Below are 22,016 nucleotides of genomic sequence, written 5' to 3'. Positions count from 1 at the left end.
TACTTTCAATGTAAGTGAGTGGAACCAGACTTTTTTCCAAAGTAATTTTGGGCTGTTTGTTTATTTGCACACAGTGTAAAGACCATCAAGCATTTTCAAATTATGTCAAACACTGAAAAATACAAGGTTTTGTATACATCTATATATATATATATATATATATATATATATATATATATATATGTATATATATATATAATTTCAGTAGTATAGTATACAGACAAAAGTATGGTAATATACCTATAAAAACGCAAAATGTGCTGTTTTTATTGTAAAGTTTAAAATGCTTTTAGAATAATATAAATGAGATATAAATGCAAGTACAAAATGTAATTTGTTTAACAGTCAGGAAAATAATGTGTATATATTTGAATGATTTGAATAAAAGACAAAAAATAAATTACACAGACCAAGATACAAAAATGAGATACAAAGGAAATACTATGCACCATCATCCCTAACACTTCACCTTTAAAGAATCTTATGTCTAAAGAATCTCTGGACATCAGATTTTTAGCTCATTACAAACCACAAAACACTCGCAAGAACAAAGATGCAAAAAAAGCCAAATATATAATATATGCTACATTAAGAAATGGTGAACTGGTGGGACAGAGAGCAGAAGCATATTGCCTGGCCATGCAACTTACCTTAGTCATTTCTGTCCTATATAAATATATCAGAACAAAATGTTGTATCTCCAAAAAAGTAGCTTTACAGCAGAAGACATTAATAGTATTTTCTTTTAATATAAGTTCATTTAGATTTAATTCCGTAGCATTTTGGATCATTTCTATTGCTCCATTTTCACAGAGTGTAAAAGTCAGCTGTGATTTTCAAAAACTGTACAAAATAAAAAACAAGAAATTTGGAAAAAAAGGTGAAATAATATATAAATGACTAAGGTCAGTGACACAGTCATGTGACACACTCCTCCTGTCTGTCCCACTGTTTGTCCTCCACCATGAGCCCTGCTTCTCGAAATGAAATCCTCTACACTGCCTTCCCTCAGAGTGTGTGACACTGCCCGGCTGAGAGCATGAGAAAGAAGCCCCCTCAATAGCAGAACCCTCATACTTGGCTAGTAACCATGGCAGCAGCTGCCCGCTCTCCCTGCCCTGCTTACCTCTGGGCGGCCGCGGGTCGCTCCCTCACTGAAAAGGGGCCACGCCTCACTTTCTTCCTGCTGACCGAACTTGCCTTTCCCTCAAAGGGGCCGATGCGGGGGGTCACTCAGTGGACTAGACCTGCTCAGCCGGTCCACGGAGCGTAGCAGCCCTGGGGGTAACCCCATGCTCTCGGAGCACAGCACCAGCACAGACTGCAGGGAGGGGGACATCAGAGATGAGGATTTGAGGAAAAAAGCGGCCTCGTCCAATTTGGCCATTGTGCCTGTTCACTTCATTGATCGGGTGAATATATCGAACCTCCTGCCGGTGCATGTGTGAAATGGATAGCTTAGCAAGCATTTTTTTTAATCAAGCTCTGGGTTGTGGGCCAACTCTCTCTCTCTCTCTTTTACTTAACTGCTACTCTCTCGCTCTTTCTGTCTCATTCTCCCTGTCTCCCTTTCTCGCTCATCCTCACTACCTTTCCCTCACGCTCTTCCTTCTGGTCGCTGATGGTGCATCTGGATAAGCATGCTGAATTTCTACAGAGCTGCAACATTGAGTTTATCTTCAAGATCGACTGACATGATTTAATGTCATATATCTTCCATTCTAATGCATTTTTTGCATAATGTAACATTTTCTCTCTTTTCAGTTTGGATGAACTGCTGAAGGAAATTTAAAGTGATTAAATCAAAATTACTGGACATATGTTTCAGACAATTCTATGATGGCACTTAGGCTTATTTTGTTAAAATTAGGTATAGTTATGTTTGTTTACATTGTGTGGTCACCTAATGCTCTTTCATGAGGTGAGTATTTTGTTGTATTTTTCAGATTTACTGCATTCTCTGCTCTTTCTGTAATTATTCTGTAATTATACTGTAAGTATACTGTAATCTGCAATTTATATTTACTATACATATTACATGTACATTATACAAATGTCATCTTTGCCTAACAAATGTTGCAAGCAAATTGCAAATTTAGCATGAATTTAGTGATTTAATAAATCTGTATCATTATTACAGTAAGTGTATTCTTGGTCTGTTGTCATTCCTTCGTATTTTTATTAATTGACAGTATTTGTAAAGCTGTAATGTTGTAAGTAAGATGATACCATGTGCACGATCCTAAAAGTGGCTTTCATTCTTGAAGCTCAGTGGAAATATCCCCATTGGCTTGGTGTGTGTGTTTTTTTTCCCTCTACACTGTTGCCATGCAAAATTTAGCAGAGTAAAGAACAGAAAGTGACCGTGCTAGAAGATAGCTGGACTAATTTGCTGCCTGGATTATGGACTAATTGTAGTCAGGGATTACTACTTCTGTTAAAACAGGGATTAACGGCTTGTAATTCCTTCCCATATAATAAGAAAATTCCAAGTGATTTCTGATTGAAATCTTGAGTTTGATACAAAACAGTCACACAGCATGGATTATATCAATTGATACTCTTGTAGAAAAATAATAGAGAATTAATACATGAAGGTTCAGTGCATGAACATATTTCACTTGTGTATATCATTGCTGATTGATCGCACGTGGGATTTTTTTAATACCACATTTTTGTTGCAAATATTACCACTATAACCCGCATAATAAACCCATACACAAATATTTTCTTTATATATGCAATAGCCTCTCAATCTGAACATTCACATGCATTTGTTACATAGTGTATAAGTGTAAATATATATATATATATATATATATATACACACACACACACACACACACATACTTAAATGTCTGGTTACATGGACATAAAGTAAAGTGTGTTTTTTCCTTCTCCTGTAAAGTCAAATTGTATGTTTTATTGATTTTATGAGTAAAAGTAAGTTAAAATACTCTACAGTCACATTTCAGTGCACAATTGTTTAACTGTTTAATTTACCAGATTGAGGGAAAACAAAGAAACATACAATGTGGCATGTGCAAAAGTAAGTAAATAAATAAAATTTATGCACTAAAATTTGCTGGAAATGTCATATTTAAGTGTATTCTCTGTAGAGAATGTCCTAACATACTTTCAATTGTAAAATCAAGCAAAAGGTCATTTGAGCAGGGGTGTTCAAACTTTTGCACATGACTCCAGCTCTCTATTGTCCAGTGGAACCTCTCCTCTGAATATTTTAAGTCTAAATATTTTAATTTCCATGCTAGCCCTCTTATTCTACAGTCCCTTCGATGCCCTAAACTGACCTTCCAGATTTAGGTAGCTTGTGGGCATTTTTTGAGGGAGACGTCTGATTGGTCCAGACAGTCACAGAGGAAAACGAAGCATCAGAGACGAGAGCAGACAGACATGCGAGTGCAGTGTTTGTGTGTAGCCTGGATACACCAGCCAGTCACCATCTGTCTGACTTTCTCCTGACTGACAAATACAGCATTCAAATGCACAGGACATTTTGTTAAAAGGTTCTGTGCATGTCACAATTATATTATAAATATTTCTACTGTTTCTATGCAGCCTGTACATATCTAGGCCTTTATGTTTGCCTTAGTGAATGCTTAAGCAATGATATGAAAAAGGCAATCAGACAACACAAAGGCGTTAGAAAAGTAGGGGTGTTACTAATCCTAAAATGAGGACAATCCAATGAGAATGTCCCTCCACTCTTGTCCTATTGGACAGGTTTAACTTCAGGCTTCTAGCTAAACAGGGAAATCCTGCTTTGTGAAATCCGCCCCGGGTCAAATAGCACATTTTGTTGATTTTATAAGTGGATAAAAAATAACATTAAAATATGAGGCCTGTGCAATGGCACATTTTACATTTTATGTTTAATTTTTTTCGAATAGGTTAAACTCAGGAAAGGGTCATATTAGAAGATGTGTTTACTCATTTTCACTTAGAAAATCATTCATATTTACCAGAGGCGTTCAAACTTTTACATATACATGATCATACTTAAAAGAACCTTTACTTCAAAATGTTCAACACAAATCCATGAATTTAATGTGTCTTAATGTGTATTAATTCTTTATGAGAATATGTTCAATAGCATTCACAATGCACAGTCATAAATTCATTATTTGCATTTTGTCACAGTCTGAAAAAAGAAGCAAAAATGTACATCTCAAAATTGGTCATTTTATAGGAGATAAAATGTAAGCTAATGTAACAAGATTTTATTCCAAGTATTTTTAAAGCACTTCTATTGATCCTTTAGTCATGAAATTTTCAATGCAAATCACAGCTGCTGTTATCAAACGATAGAACAAAAAAAAATTGTTTTTGTCTTTATATCATCTGATTATACCCACTGCCCTTCTGAACATTTCACAATAAATGGACAGACAGAAATGGTCCACTTTTACTTAGAATAAATCACATTTCATTAGCAGATGTTAAGAACATTTTCCTTCTCTTATAATATTATAAGGTTATATTCTTCTGACAGGGATGATGTATTATCAGACAAATCGAGACTGTAGCACAGACAACTATAATGCGTCAGCGTGAAGACAGCAGACAACGTGACCCAGCTAATGACTTTGACCGCACAGGCTAGAAATGCACTCTGTGATGTAATGGACATAAACTTTTTAAAGCTGTTGCAGTGTTTCTGACTCTCTGACAGGAGTCAAATATGTTCTCAAGCTTTGTCCAAATGTGTGACTCACAGTAGACAGTAAAGCCAGGAGCAGTTGTGATTTTCTTGGGGGCCGACGGTTGAGTCCACCCTATGCATTATTTATGGGGCCATCAGCGCATCAGGCTGTGCTGCAGGGGCCAGACAGAGACCGGCCTGAGGAATGATAACGCAGTCTGTCAGCCTGCACAGCCACTGTCACAGCAGCACAACAATAGATCACCTCTTTCTCTGAGGCTCTCTTGCCCATACTTTTCTCTCTCTCCTTGTCTGTGTCTCATATACTCTCTCAACCACACAGACATGAGCGACCAGCTAACAACTGTCTTAACACAAAAACTATAAACACTCAGAATATTTTCAAACACCAATATGACTTCTTGGCCAAAGTAATGTTAAATTTAGTCAATATACAGTATTGTGCAATTTTCAGAGACCACCCTTTAAAAACTGATTAAATGATTCAGAGAAAACAGGACTCCAAACATCTGACCTTGTAGACCACCAAAACTGCTAAGACCTCCTGAACAGCCCTGCAAGCTTCCGTCTTTGAGAGAGAGGAGAAAATCAAGCTCCACTATTGATTCAGATCAGAAAAAATCCAATGGTGTTTCTGTCCATCCTTCCACTGTGAGAGGACTACTCAGTGCTATGGGTCTGAAAGGATGTGTAGCTGTTAAGAAGTCTCACTGAGAAGAGGAAAGAGACAAAAAAGAACATTTGCACATCAAACAAAAAAAGCTGCTGAACTGCAATGAACTGACCACCTATGACCAATATTTTTTCTGCCTCACTCTTCCTGTCTTCCTCTGTCAGTCTCTCTCCCTCATCTCTCTCTGTCTGTCGCCCCTTTATCTCTGTCTCTCCCTCATCTCTCTCGCTGTGTCTCTCTGTCTCTCTACCTCAACTATTTCTCTCTGTCTGCAACGGGGAGCGAGGAGGCGGACGCATATGCAGAGATAAATGAGAATTACTATGGTCAAATCCAGGGTCATAGTCAAGACGGTCCAGGGTCATAGAGCCAACATGGACTGATCGAGAGGCAGACATGACAGACAAACCAGAATCCAACATACAAACAGTACAACTAGAACAGTACAAACACCACAGCAGATAACAATTCAGACAAAGACCAGCAAACACAAGGGGCAAACACAAGGCTTAAATACACAGGGTAAATGAGGGAGAGGTGGAAACACAGGTGGAGACAATCAGGGGTGGAGTCTAAACAAGGGGGCTGGATCAAAACAAACACACATGGAAGATCAAAACAAAAAGCACATGGAGTGGGAAGAGCCAATCATGATACTGTCTGTCTCTCCCTCATCTCTCTCCCTGTGTCTCTGTCTCTCCATCATCTCTCTCCCTGTCTGTCTGACTCTTCCTCATCTCTTTCTCTCTGTCGGTCTCTCCCTCATCTTTGTCTGTCACCCCTTTATCTCCGTTTCTCCCTCATCTCTCTCCCTGTGTCTCTGTCTCTCCATCATCTCTCTCCCTGTCTGTCTGACTCTTCCTCATCTCTTTCTCTCTGTCGGTCTCTCCCTCATCTCTGTCTGTCACCCCTTTATCTCCGCCTCTCCCTCATCTCTCTCCGTGTCTCTGTCTCTCCATCATCTCTCTGTCTGTCTCTCCCTCAACACTCTCTCTGTCTGTTGCCCCTATATCTCTCTGTCTCTGTCTCTCCCTCATCTCTCTCTTTGTCTCCCCTTTATATCTCTCTGTCAGTCTGTCTCTCCCTCATCTCTCTCTGTCTCTCCCTCCCTGTCTGTTACTCCTTTATCTCTCTCTGTCTCTCCCTCATATTTCTCTCTCTGTCTGTCTCCCCTTTATCTCTCTCTGTCAGTCTGTCTCCCCCTCATCTCTCTCTGTTGTCTTTCATCTCTCTCTCTCTGTGTGCCTCTGTCTGTCTCTCCCTCATATCTCTCTGCGTGTCTCTGTCTGTCTCCCCTTTATCTGTCTGTCTCTCCCTCATCTCTCTCTGACTCTCTCTCTGTCTGCCTCCCCTTTATCTCTCTGTCAGTCTGTCTCCCCCTCCTCTCTCTCTGTCTCTCTATCTCTCCCTGTCTCCCCTTTATCTCTGTCCCTCCGTCATCTCTTTCTCTCTCTCTATCTCTCCCTCATCTCTCTGTCTCACTCCCTTTTATCTCTCTCTTTCTGTCTGTCCCTCCCTCATATCTCCCTTTGTCTGTCTGTCTGCCCCTCCCTCCGCTATCTGTCTGTCTCCCCTTTATCCCTCTGTTTCTCCCTCATCTCTCTCTCTGTCTCCCCTTTATCTTTCTGTCTGTCTGTCCCTCCCTCATCTCTCTCTCTGTCTCTCCCTCATCTCTGTCTGTCTCCCCTTCAGCTCTCTTTATGTCTCCCTTTTTCTCTCTTTGTCTGTCTCCTCTTTATCCTTTTCTCTCTGTCGGTCTTCCCTTTATCTCTCTCTGTCTATCTGACTTTATCTAACATCTGGCTATAAGTCCCAAATGACTCTTTCTTTGCTATATTTTGCACTGTTGGGCTGCAGGATCCAGTATTTAAATTACAACGTAATGCACTATGTAGGGAGCGGGGAGCCATTTGATATTCAGCCCCAGCATGAGAACAGCTGGACTGATTACTGAATAAGACTCACGGTGGTAATTTGGTGACCAAAAGGTACTTATAAAGCAAAGCTTTTTGCATTAAACAGTACTGTGTTATCATGTGTTCATTGTTATATGACAAAAAGTTAAAAAAAATCATGAAATGACAGCAGTATACAGTGATAGGCAACACCATGTTCTCCTAATTTAGTACTTGGTTGCGTGGCAACAATATACCATACTCTAAAGGAACTACATTTCTTTTTTATGTTGATGATTATTAATAATAACAAATTATTTTCTGAACAATTGTGTATTTTATTATATTTCATGTTTGCTGCTGTTTATAAAAACAATAAGCCACTTGAAATTACTTTTATCACAGGGAAGGGAGTTTTGGGCACCCTTCCCTTGATAAAACTGCAGTAACCCATAGCCTCCCTTAGCTTATTGCTTTAATCTTATACCTCTGTTCTTTACAGTACAGTGAAAATTGACAAACATATCATATGACAGGCTATGCAGCGTAGAAAGTCCTTAAACCAACAAACAATTCAACTGACTGTTCCCTTCAGCTCAGATCACACCAGAGTCACAATAGGACGCTTTCACTGCGTTAGCTGAGCTAACAAAACACAATTGTATGTTTAATGACCTTAAAAGCGGCTAAATGCCCTCCATTTACATGACAAGATGGGAAATGTGACACAAACAAGTAAACAAATGAGGAACTATTCACTGTCTCCTCCACATCCATGCACACAAAGACTGAACACTGTGATGTATTATTCAAATGTGATCATTTCTACACACATAATTTATATTACATCAACTTAAGTTTACTTATGTTTAGCAGCAACTGTGCTGATGTGATGTACTGTGATGTGTAATATATTATTCATAAGACACATATTATCCTATCATGTTATTCATGTGAAAATTCTGCCCACATTTGAATAAATTTAGTTTATATCATTCCTTTCAGCTTGGACTCCTGCAGTATGTCAGTGCAGCTGTGACCCAGAGGAGCAGATTAGTGTAACAGTGAAACGTTCATGGCTGCTGAAGTCACTATGAAAAGATGTCTGAACTGATATCTGGATCACTAAATGTGAATTTATATTCAAAATCTGATTCTAAAAGCAGAAGCAAAATTCGGATTCATGTTAGGAGAAACTGATGGAGTTTAGTCTTCACATTATTTTTAATTCCCATTTTCTCTCTCTTTCCATTAACATCTCTCCTCTATTTTACTCTGTATTTCATTCTCCTCTTTTTGCCTCTTTTCCCTTTATCCCTCGCTATCTCCATCACCTTTATCTCATATTTTCTGTCTCCCTGTCATTTCTCTCTATGTCTTCCCTTTATCTTTTTTCTGTCTGCCCCCTTTCTCTCGTGCCTTTACTTCCCCTCTCTGTCTGTCTCCTCGTTTTTGTCTCTCTTTTTGCTGTCCATCTCCCCTTCATCTCTCTGTCTGTCTCCCCTTTATCTCTCTGTCTCTCTTTTCTTTTTCTCTGTCTTCCTTTTATCTCTCTCTTCCCCTCTCCGTCTCCCCTTTATCTCTTTGTCTGGTTCCCTTTTACTTTTCTCTGTCTTCCTTTTATTTATCTGTCTTCATTTTATCTCTGTCTGTCCCCCCTTAATCTTTTTTGTCTCCTCTCTCTCTCTCTCTCTCTCTCTCTCTCTGTCTGTCTGTCTCCAGTTCATCTCTGTCTCCCCTTTATCGCTTTGTCTGGTTCCCTTTTACTTTCCTCTGTCTTCCTTTTATCTCTCTCTGTGTCCATTCCCCTTTATCTCTCTGTCTCCCTTTTATTTATCTGTCTTCCTTTTATCTCTGTCTGTCCCCCCTTAATCTTTTTTGTCTCCTCTCTCTTTCTCTCTCGCTCTGTCTGTCTGTCTGTCTCCAGTTCATCTCTGTCTCCCCTTTATCACTTTGACTGGTTCCCCTTTTACTTTCCTCTGTCTTCCTTTTATCTCTCTCTGTGTCCATTCCCCTTTATCTCTCTGTCTCCCTTTTATTTATCTGTCTTCCTTTATCTCTGTCTGTCCCCCCTTAATCTTTTTTGTCTCCTCTCTCTCTCTCTTTCTCTCTCGCTCTGTCTGTCTGTCTGTCTCCAGTTCATCTCTGTCTCCCCTTTATCACTTTGTCTGGTTCCCTTTAACTTTCCTCTGTCTTCCTTTTATCTCTCTCTCTCTCTGTCCATTCCCATTTATCTCTGTCTCCCTTTTATTTATCTGTCTTTTATCTCTGTCTGTCCCCCCTTAATCTTTTTTCTGTCTCCTCTCTCTCTCTCTCTTTCTCTGTCTGTCTCCAGTTCATCTCTGTCTCCCCTTTATCGCTTTGTCTGGTTCCCTTTTACTTTCCTCTGTCTTCCTTTTATCTCTCTCTCTCTGTCCATTCCCCTTTATCTCTCTGTCTCCCTTTTATTTATCTGTCTTCCTTTTATCTCTGTCTGTCCCCCCTTAATCTTTTTTCTGTCTCCTCTCTCTCTCTTTCTCTGTCTGTCTCCCCCTTATCTCTCTCTATCTTTTTTCTGTCTCTTTTTTATCTCTGTCTGTCTGTTGTTTCCCCTTTATCTCTCTATGTCTCCCCTTTATCTCTCTCTCTCTCTCTGTCTCTGCTTTATCGCTCTCTCCCCTTTATCATTTTCTGTCTGTCTCTCTTTTAACTCTTCCACTTTGTTTCTCTCACTGACTTCTTTCTATCTCTTTTTTTCTAGATCTGTCTGCCCTTTATGTCTCCCCCCTCTCTCTCTCTCTCTCTCCCTCGTGGTCTTTTTGTGCAGCATAAGAATGTGCTTGCTTTTCATTTGAATGTCTGGTGCTCCGGGCTCTTGCAGGCAGTGTCTTAAACCACAGCAGGGTCTCTCTCTCTCTCTCTCTCTCTCTCTCTCTCTCACACTCACTCACTCACTCACTCACTCACTCACTCACTCACTCACTCACTCACTCACTCACTCACTCACTCACTCACTCACTCACAAGTTTATGTGTGAAGCTGCTCCTCTCTCACCCCTGATTTCCATCTGAATTGTTAATAAAACTGCCACCCTATTAGAGGGAATCCCTCTGACAGGGGAAAGTGAGGACAGGAGCTGTGCGATGGACTCATCCCTCTGTCCACACTATTGTAGCTCACAACAGGACCTGCCAGTGTCTTTATTAATGATAAACCTTTCCATAAACCAGGGATGTATCTCTTTATGGCCCACGGGCACAAACTTCTCTGCAACCCCTGAACTTTAACAATGATACATCAGAACTAAAACTGCATTAAAAAAGGGCATAAAAATGACTTTGTGTTCATCTGTGCTACTTTATTTTGAAAACCATTAATAGCCAATATTGAGTGTGTGTACATTGTAATAGATTTACATGCCTGAAAACAAACCTGATTTCTTCTCTTTGTCTTTTAAGCCCAATTGAATTGTGCAAAAAACAAAAAAAAAAACAGAAGGTCCTGCATGCACCTTAGTGTAAATGCTAACACCCATTTATATAGCAACAACGTTATCCCATAACTCAGTAATGATTAAAATAAACCCAGGGGGCCTGAGAACAGAGAATGTTCCTTTTTCACTATATTCATTTGTTCATATTCAGTAGCGATTCATTTAGTAATGTTTGCATCTACATTGGATTGTCTCAAGCCCCTACAGGCCTTGTGGTCTGAGGCTCCCAGTGAGGCCCCTGGCTGTCAGAGGCTTCTGGGATCTTGGCCCCACTGGCTAGCCAGCAATTTATCCCTGTACAACCCAACTGCCTGTTTCTCCTTTCACAACATCCACTTAAATCAATGTATGTGTACATATACATATATACACACTGATGTTGGACAAGAAGGCCTGGCTCGCAGTCTTCGCTCTAATTAATCCCAAAGGTGTTCCATTGGGTTGAGGTCAGGACTCTGTGCAAGCCAGTCAAGTTCCTTGCTTTGTGCACTGGTGCATAGTCATGTTGGAACAGGAAGGGGCCATTCCCAAACTGTTCCCACAAAGTTGGGAGCATGAAATTGTCCAAAATCTCTTGATGCTGACTCATCCATCGGATTGCCAGAGAGAGAAGCATGATTTGTCACTCCAGAGAACACGTCTCCACTGCTCTAGAGTCCAGTGGCGGTGCTTTACACCACTGCATTTGACGCTTAGCATTGCACTTGGTGATGTAAGGCTTGGATGCAGCTGCTCAGCCATGGAAACCCATTCCATGAAGTTCTCTACAGTGTTCTTGAGCTAATCTGAGGGCCACATGAAGTTTGGAGGTCTGTAGTGATTGACTCTGCAGAAAGTTGGTGACCTCTTTGCACTATGCGCCTCAGCATCCCTGACCCCATTCTGTCATTTTATGTGGCCTACAACTTCATGGCTGAGTTGCTGTCATTCCCAGTCGCTTCCACTTTGTTATAATACCGTTGACAGTTGACTGTAGAATGTTTAGTAGGGAGGAAATTTCACAACTGGACTTGTTGCACAGGTAACATCCTATCACGGTACCATGCTGGAATTCACTGAGCTCCTGAGAGAGACCCATTCTTTCACAAATGTTTGTAGAAGCAGTCTGCAGGCCTAGGTGCTTGGTTTTTATAAACCTGTGTAAAAGGAAGTGACTGGAAAACCTGAATTCAATGATTTGGATGGGTGTGAATATCGTTGTGTATATATATATATATATATATATATATATATATATATATATATATATATATATATATATATATGTAAATATGACCCCAATTCCAATGAATTTGGGACGTTGTGTAAACCATAAATAAAAACAGAATATGATGCTTTGCAAATCCTTTTCAACCTATATTCAGTTGAATACACTACAAAGACAAGATATTTAATGTTCAAACGGATAAACTTTATTGTTTTTTGCAAATATTCACTCATTTTGAATTTGATGCCTGCAACACGTTCCAAAGAAGTTGGGACAGGGGCATGTTTACCACTGTGTTACATCATCTTTCCTTTTAACAACACTCAATAAGCGTTTGGGAACTGAGGACACTAATTGTTGAAGCTTTGTAGGTGGAATTCTATCCCATTCTTGCTTGATGTACAACTTCAGTTGTTCAACAGTCCGGGGTCTCCGTTGTCGCATTTTGCGCTTCATAATGCGCCACACATTTTCAATGAGAAACAGGTCTGGACTGCAGGCAGGCCAGTCTAGTACCCGCACTCTTTTACCATGAAGCCACGCTGTTGTAACACGTGTGGAATGTGCAGAGTTTTAACTTGCACTTGTAGATGGAGCGACGAACTGTGTTCACTGACAGTGGTTTTCTGAAGTGTTCCTGAGCCCGTGTGGTTAATATCCATTACAGAATGATGTCGGTTTTTAATGCAGTGCCGCCTGAGGGATCGAAGGTCATGGGCATTCAATGTTGTTTTTCTGCCTTGCCGCTTACTTGCAGAGATTTCTCCAGATTCTCTGAATCTTTTGATGATATTATGGACTGTAGATGATGAAATCCCTAAATTCCTTGCAGTTGCATGTTGAGAAACATTGTTCTTAAACTGTTGGACTATTTGCTCATGCAGTTGTTCACAAAGTGGTGAACCTCGCCCGGTCCTTGCTTGTGAACGACTGAGCCTTTCAGGGATGCTCCCTTTATATCCAATCATGACACTCACCTGTTTCCAATTAACCTGTTCATCTGTGGAATGTTCCAAACAGGTGTTTTTTGAGCATTCCTCAACTTTCCCAGTCTTTTGTTGCCCCTGCCCCAACTTCTTTGGAACGTGTTGCAGGCATCAAATTCAAAATGAGTAAATATTTGCAAAAAACAATAAAGTTTATCTGTTTGAACATTAAATCTTGTCTTTGTAGTGTATTCAATTAAATATAGGTTTAAAAGGATTTGCAAATCATCATATTCTGTTTTTATTTATGTTTTACATAAATTCCAACTTCATTGGAATTGGGGTTATATATATATATATATGGCCAAGCGAAAAACTCAGTCATCTTTAAGCTCAGTTGTCTTATTAAAAGGACAGCAAAGTGACCATCTTGCCAATTTGTTAAAAGAAACTTGAATGAACATTACGCTTAGTTATTAAATGAAGTCCATAGCAGAGAATGCCTCTACTTCAGTTCAATTAGCATAATTAACTCTCTTATAGCTTACTGAAACATCCTTCCAAAAAGCTGATTCTAAACAAATCAATATTACATTTGTTTTTGCCAAAGTTTTTTTTATGATTCAAAATTTATAAGAAGTTATGTTCCTCTGCAGTTTGCCAGAAAGAAAATGCTTTACATTTTCTGCCAGTCAGAAGCGCAGACTCAAGCTCTTCAATGTGGACTGTAAAACTAATGTGAATGTAATTTAGAATGTATTGCTAATTAATACATAATCATTTAGTAATTACATATATTATAACATTTTAATAGTAGTTCATAGTAATGACTTCTAAGGGTTAATATAAGACTAATTTAGTAACAACTACAAATTATTTGGTAAGTATTACAAAATTAATACACCTGTTACGTTCCCCTAAAATTATGGTTCTTTAGTTAAAGTAATAGTTATACCAAGAACTACAAAAACACTCAAAGAAATTTGAAAGCATAAATAATTCTTTGTAGGGTTAAACTGTTCTTCTCCAAGATGGAAAACTATGAATCATTTTTGATAGAAACTTTTTTAAATGGTTTAACTTTGCACCTAAAAACATTCCACTATTGTAAGAAGATACAGAATCTTTTTGTGGTACTTCATAGAACACTTTTTTTTAAAACTGTACACCCTTAAAATGGTTCTTTAAGAGTTCTGTAGAAAAGGCAATGTTTATCTATATAAACAGGAACACCCACAGAACCATCTGAAATTCCTAAAAAATGTAATACTCAAATATATGTCAAGTCCACCAACGTCCGGCATCTACAACAAAAAGAAATGCTCACAGTTAAAATACTTGTCTATTAGAGGGAAATAAATTTTTTTTTTTATTAAATGGCTCTTTTGAGCAAGTAAAAATTTGTCTGCAGGTCAGTTGCCGCCAAGGGAGCAATTCAAAAACGCTCAGTCAAAAGGACACAAAAGTGACCACTTTGCCAATATACAGGAATGTATACAGGCCAAAGGAAACAAAGAAATCTCTTCGGCTGATATTCGCTAATTGCCTCCTGACTGGGCAGGTCAGTAGGCTGATTGCGACGGGCAAAACACACGTGTCGTGTGACCCTGACACACTTTCCCTTGGCCTCGCTTCTGCCTTCTTCTCCAGCACCCCCCAAACCCCCCCCCGCCCCCAAACACACACCAGCCACAGACAGCAGGGGTCATCAGGTTTGACAACAATAGAGTGACAGACAGGGACTTCCCTCTTTCTAATGATGTCACAGCTGCATGCTGACCAATGAAAAGAGGTCGAATAAGGATCAGGATGTTGAGTCAGACAGTGATGGGGGGGATGGGGTGGGGAGCAAAGCGGCAAAATAACCTGCAGCTATCATCTCTGGACAAAGCAGTCTTCTCTATCTGTGTGTTCAGCTTAGTCTGAAAACTGAACTGCCTGTAAAAAAACAGAAACACGTCTCCTGTAAAGTTCTTGAAATAATGAACATTATGCGCAGTTATAAGGTACACAGCAGAAAACGCCTCTACTTCAGTTAGTTTAGTATAATTAATTTTTACTCTTGGTTATTAAAATTCAAATTTGATGGAACGTTATTGTCGTTCACAGTTTTGCAAAAAGAAAAAGGATCCTTTTCTTGTCTGCCATGTTTCTGAAAACTTTACAATTTGGACTGTAAATTTAATATAAATGTAATTTAGTATGTGAGTTAAATTCATATGTAACTACTATGTAATTATGCATATTATTACATTTGAACAGCACAGTAAAACAACTAATAACTCAAGCCAGTAGTTGATAGTAGTGACGTCTAATGGTTGATCTAAGACTCATTATTCACTACAACTATTAACTATTTTTGGTAACTGTTATGAAACTAATACACCCTTAAAACTATTCCTCAAAGGTTTTTGTTAAAGTATATGGTTATATATAAAACTACAGAACCATAAATACTCATAGAACCATTTGAAAACTTAAATTGTTCTTCTCTAAGATAGAAAACTATGTTGTAAATATTTTTATAGAAACATTTTTTAAATGGTTTAACTTGGCACCAAAAAGCTTTACATTATTGTAAGAGCATACATGCTCAAAACGGTTCTTTAAGAGTTCTTTAGTAAAAGCAAAGTTTATCTACCATAAACACTCTAAAACCATCTGAAAGCATAAATGGTTCTTCTCTAAGTTTTCATTCATAAAGAACTTTTTTTGGTTCTATATGGCACTCAAAAGGCTTTGCTGTTGTTAAAAGCCACAGAACCATAGCTCCATACTGGACCTTCTTGCTAAAAGTATATGTATAACTTTCAAATGATTCTTCAAGGGTTTTTTAGTAAAGTCAATGGTTATCTGTAGAAGCATAAACAATCAACGAACCATATGAAAGCATAAATGATTTTAATGTCTCAAAGTTTTCATTGATAAAAAACTGTTCTGGTTCCAAATAGCATCCCAAAGGTTATGCTTTTGTTAGAAGCCATAGAACCTTAGCATGATATCGAACCTTTTTTGCTAAGAGTATATGTATACCCGTAAAATGGTTCTTCAAGGGTTTTTAGTGAAGTCAATGAGTATGTATAGAGAAGCATGAACACTCAAAGACCCATTTAAAAGCATAAATGTTCTTTAAATGGCTAAATGGCTCTTTTCCAACATGTTGCATACTGTCCTATAAAATGGTTCTACATAGCACCCAAAGGATTAAACTCTTGTTACAAGTCATGGAACCTTTTTGGATACTATGTAGAGTTTAGAGTTTAGAATCTAGTCAGTCTTAGGGAATAAATATGCCTTTGGCGTTTAAAGGGTTAAGCCACTGTTACCCTTAAAAAGTGTGAAATTAAGAAAATATGGCCTCTATGGTGGCACTGTCAGTACTGGTTACAACTGACTCTCCATATTTACTTGTTTCCTTGACATGTATACTCGTTGTAAAAGAGAAAAGGAAGAAAAGAAAAGAGAAAAAAAGGCCCGGTTTCCATCTGTGCTGATGTAACCGTGTGGATTTGTGATTAGGATGGTGGTAATGTCAAATATGAAATGAATTAAGTGGAAATCCAGCAGATCAGAAGCACATCTGTCCCCGTTCGGCAGAGTGCTGGCCTTGAGCGGAGAGCACTGGCTCTGCAGCGGTGGCACGGCTGCCAGCTACCCAAACACAGAAGAAGAGCATGACATCAGCGCTCTGTCATTTGGAGGATCTATTCAAGGATTACAGTAGGGCTTCAGCGGTGGCCTGGAGGAGACGTATTCCTCTGAAACTCTAGCTCTGTGTTTTCTCTTCCTCTTTTTTAACCCAGTATTGATGGCTGGGGCCAGCTTAAGACAGCGTGGTTGTCATTACGCACGGCTCTTCTTACAGCCCGCATTGGGGCTTCAAAACCTCGGGTACTGAGTCTGTACACTGACACATTACAGGCACTTTAAACCAGATGATCTGGTCACATGAGAGTGCTGGACATTACTAAAACAGTAGAAAACACCTGTATATCATCACTGTCGGAGCATCTCCAAAACAGTAGCTTTGCAAGAGAAGGAAAACGTCAATAAGTTATAAAACATAATGGAAGTTTATTCATATTTTCATTTTGGACCATTGCCTTTAGGTCTATTCATCATGAAATTTTAACACAATGCAAAGGGTAACTGTGGTTTTCAAATTATGCAAAAAAAAAGATGGAGATACAAGGGTTTGCACCAACAGTGATGACAAGCTATATTTATTCCACATATGAGTGAAAAAGGTGAGTATTTAACCTAAACCAATACTCAATTTAAATCATTGTTACTGAGGTAAAATAATAACTCAAGAAAAAGTACCTTTCTAAAGAAAATTCAAGTAGAAGAAAACAAATAACAGCTCAAAAAAAAAACTCCCAGTAACATAAAGAACTGTAGTGGTACATGATCTGTAGTTTGTTAGGCTCTATTCTTCTCTTGATGATTCATTTTTGGTATAAAGTTCTATTTGGCACCCAAAAAGTTCTGATATTGTTAGAAGCCACAGAACCTTAGTATGATATTGATCCTTTCTCGCTAATAGCTTATACACACACTTAAAATGGTCCACCAGCTCAAATGGTTCTAACAAGTAACTGCTCAAGACCTGCAGTGGTACATGTGTGTTGGGCTTTATTCTTCTCTTGATGATTTACTTTTGGTTTAAAATAAAATGATAAACCTCAAACATCATCAAGGTGACCAGTCATATCCATCCATCCGTCCATCCATGTCCATCCACTACCATAAAGCAGTTGTCACCAACATGGCAGAATTCAAACACAAAAAAATGGAAATTAACTGTAAAAATGACTTATTACTTATTACTATACTGAATAAAACAGCTCAATTGCTTGTTACCACATTAAGCATCTTTTAGGTTGAGGTGATGAGACATTCTTTACAGTATAGTATTGAAATATTTACATTTGAAGTGTAACTGATTATAAAATTAGTACTTGATAAATGAAAACGTTATTATTTGAAAATGACTTACTGATTTATAAATTAATCATTATTTTACACGCAACTGAGTATCTGGTTGCTACTCAGCTGTTTTTCTGAGAAACAGGAACAACAGTTTCCTTACTTGATTGCAGGTCTTTTACTTTCTATTTGCCCTTCATATCGCTTTAATTGGCTTTGGAAATTTGGAACACTTTGCCAAATAATGTATTTAATTAGTTAGTCCAAATCAGTTAAAACATGTTTTGGAGGGCCATCCACATTAGTTTGTAGAGGTTAAGAAGCTGTTAAAATGTACATACATAGAATATGTGTAATGCAATATACATAGAATTTTTGTTATTTTCTTTATGTGCTGTGGGGCTCAGCTCCCATCCCATCTGTCTCACTGAGCTGTAAGTATTATAAATAGGTAAACCTTCAGTGCTTAAATAGGGCTCCAGTGCCATGAGCAGTGTTCTAATTTTTACCATATACAAAGTACTAACTTATTCATGCTGACCTAACAACATTATATCACTGTAGACTTTAGCAGTAATGACTCAAATACACAGGCTATTCTGACACTCAACAAAGTCATAATAGACGGTTGTATTCTGACAGAAAAACACCGGTGATTTTGATCACATGAAAAATAATATTGGTTGATAGTTGCTAGAAATGTCTTAATATGTCTTAGAAAGATTAGTAAATTAACTGTAGTCATTAATATTTACTTTGTCCTTTTTTGTTTTTAGTTTAATTTTAATTTTTCAATATGTGGACTGCTTTATCATTGTACAATTGGTAAAGCTTCAGACCTTTAAGGTTTATAATGTTATTTTAACTCTTTAAATTGTGAAGGCCTCAAAGTACACACCTTTCTATAAACTAAGAATCTATAAACTACTAGAACTACTATAAAGTACTAGAATAATGATTTTAAAAGGTTAAACTAAAAAGAGAAGAACTAGTGAACTTGCCCATTAATATCATAAACCACACTTTTTGATTTCATAGCCTTCATGCAGAGTCAGACAACTATAAACTACTAGAACAGTTATTTTAAGAGGTTAAACCAAAAAGAGAAGAACTATATATATATATATATATATATATATATATATATATATATATATATATATATATATATATATATAGTGAACTAGCCCAATAATATCATAATCCACACTTTTGGATTTGATAGCCTTCATGCAGAGTCAGACTAATCAATACCAGAGAGCACACAACTCATTATTTTATACACTAGGCTTTCGCCCACAGCTGAAAACCCTCTATGAACAAGAACAACAGGCAATATTAGCTTTTCTCTTGCTATCTCCCTTCTTATTGCTTTTAAAAACTGGTCTTGAAAGGCTGTGAAAACTCTGAAGAGTTCTTCAGAGTTCCTTTTTCCTTAGTCTAACACTGGACATTGTACTCTTGGTGCCTCCTTTTGGTCTGAAAAATACTTGAGATTCTTTTTCTGCACTTCAGTACTCACCACGATGGCATTAGGATAGTTAAGGTGGTATTCATATATCTACAATACATATTATATCTGTAATATATTTCACAATATTATACTACTATGTTGCAATCACAGGCAATGACAAGAAATAAGATGGCTCTCAGAAAAAAAGGTTCTATATAGTATCAAAAGATTATTTGCCTTGTAAAAATAGTGGAACCCTTTTTTTGATGTATAGAATGATTTGAAATGGTTCTTTAAACAATATAAAACAGGCAAAGAACCACTCAACCATGCAAAGAACCATGTGAGCATTCAATTGGTTCTTTTTTAAAGGTGCACTCAACAACAGCATTGACTTCCTGCAGGTCGTTTTTGTAGAGTTAATATTCTAATCACAGCTCTATTATTTAATCATTTATATATTCTCAACAATGTAGTTGCACCACTACATGCCAGCATAAGCTGAAAACTTCATTCTGACTTTTCATACATCCATCCAGCTGATTTAACGGCAATGTCAAAATGAAACTGGACAGAGAGCAGATGGCAATTCCTCACAATGGCAAGATTGTATCACTTTTCCTTACAGTTATCACTGGTAACACCGATAAAATAACATAGAAATGAGTAACTCTGTTTGTATGCTTACAAAAACAAATTCCCTCAGCCTGAAAGGACATAATAGGAGAACGCGGAGCATGTTTCCTGTGGAAATCAATGAAGTACCGTAGGCACACTGACAGAGTGCTTGCTCTTGTCAAGTCATTTCCCCAAACAACTGTCCAGTGAGGTTAGACAAACTTTCAAATTTCCATGCTTTTCTTTGGGCTTGACATATTAACTGCAATCGACAGCCAAAGGAAGTCAGCAGTAGCTTTCCAATATAGTATCAGTATGAAATACTCTTTACTTTGAAATACCCTTTACCCTTTCTTCTTTCAGCTTCTGTGATTTGCTTTGCTAATCACTATTATTACTATTCGATTTTAAAGAAATTAGTAGTAGTCTGTCTAAATGTGTACTGCAATAAACTACAGCACCATTTTGAGCAACAGACGTGGTCACAAGACAACTGTTTGATGTATTTAGACTGTAATGACACTTAATCAAATATTATAATCATTATAAGAATTTGAATGACAGTTTTAATCTGCACAAATCCCAAGTGAAGTCCACTTAACTTTGCCTGATCCACACTTGACCTCACATTCAAAAGCACGGGATCCGAGGCTAAACACTCCAGAGCAGGCCAGCCTGTTTCATTCCCTCCTTTCCTTCAAACTGCATTCTAGGTTGGGGCATGATTTACAGAATTCTTGCTTATTGTTACTATTGGAAAAGTTTCAGGAATGTTTATAGTTATCGTATTCCAAAAACTATTTTTACTGCACGAAAAACAAGAAGCCACAGCTTTTATTAATTCAGTTTGTTGTAAAACTTCACTGTACATGTTTTATAAAAAAGGTTGACTGATAAGGCTTATAAGACACAGTTTTGTTATTGTTTATCAAGCCTGAAATCGTTCATGAACAATATGTAGCAGCAAATGACACAATGTAGGTAGATATTCTGACAATTCATATTATATCTTATACATGTATAATGTGCATTATTTATTAACATGTACTGCCATAATTTTTATAGATCAAACCATGAAAACATTTGGAAGGTTACTAATAAATCATTTCAAATTTTCTAAAGCGGTCGCTGCTTTAAGGAAAGTATAACAACGCTTGGTTTAACGTGTTTTTTTAAGTGTTATTCATTTCTACTGACTACACACACAATCAAAGGAAAACTTTCCTAAAGCTCTTGATAATCTGATGACATTTAAACGCATACAAATCAAGCATAAGGAAAAAAAGTCATGGGTACAAAGCGGTGTTTTCAGTCGAAAAAAAAAAGAAGCAAACTCCTAAGCTGTCATACTAGGCCATGAACCTTAACTTGTGTGGAGCCGTAGCACAAAGCTGTCTTTTCACCCTGACTCTGGCTCCGTTCAGCAGATAAGGCTTGAGAGAGTTTGTTTACAGAGTGCAGAAAGACAGTCCAGGCAGGGGCTCATTAATCAAATAATCCACATTACAGCACCAAAGAACAAAGGAGAAGATTCATAGAACATCTGTTAGTCCTGCGTGTGTTCCTGTACACATGCACTGGCCTTTTTGTCTTGCCTTACTTAAGATAAGCAGCTGAGTGAACAGAGAAGAGGATTCCACTTACCTTAGCCGAGCGACTGCTGAACTCTGCCGAGGGAGAATAAGCACTCTCGCTCGTCCTGCTTAGAGTTTTTCAAACTGTTCTGTAGACTGTGAAGAAAGTTCAGAATTGAAACAAACCCCCCTAACAACCCCCCCCACCCCAAACTACTTGCGCAGACACCCCCACCGCACCAGCACCACTGTCTTTCTCCTCATCCACGAGGGGGAATCGCTTTAAGCAGCCGTCAGGCTCAACACCGGCTTCAGCACTGTGCAGCTGTACTGCTTCCCCGTCCTCTTCTCCAATGAGATTCCTTAAGCCTCTACCACATGATATGGGCCAAAAAAAAAGAGAGAGAAAAAAACAGAAAGAGCGAGCCAGCAGTGAGGGAAGAGAGAGAAGAAAAAGATCCGGCTAGAGCGAAGGTTGTAAAACTATGGTGGAAGGCCTGTCCACCTGAGTTTCAGGTTTAGGCTTTTCAGCACTCCTTTGCTCCTCTGTTGTAGTTTATGGAGGCAGCACAGCAGAGAAGAGAG

At 38.2% G+C, this 22,016-nt stretch overlaps 1 long non-coding RNA gene across 2 annotated transcripts in view; it reads right to left on the bottom strand.

Moving 5' to 3' along the window:
* Positions 1–21,595, bottom strand: part of LOC119265804 — a 51,041-nt gene extending 29,446 nt beyond the window's left edge. The window contains exons 1-2 of one of the 2 annotated variants that reach the window (XR_005131747.1): positions 21,502–21,595; positions 1,127–1,321 (exon numbers count right to left, since the gene is read on the bottom strand). This is a non-coding gene — a long non-coding RNA (uncharacterized LOC119265804). Of the gene's footprint in view, positions 1–1,126; positions 2,095–21,501 lie in introns of those variants that run through there. The other variant, XR_005131746.1, reaches the window with a different exon arrangement.
* Positions 21,596–22,016: the final 421 nt, after the last annotated feature.

Source organism: Pygocentrus nattereri, chromosome 17, assembly GCF_015220715.1.
Source record: "Pygocentrus nattereri isolate fPygNat1 chromosome 17, fPygNat1.pri, whole genome shotgun sequence".
Lineage (NCBI taxonomy): Eukaryota > Metazoa > Chordata > Actinopteri > Characiformes > Serrasalmidae > Pygocentrus > Pygocentrus nattereri.
This window is presented reverse-complemented; position numbering and strand designations above follow the sequence as displayed.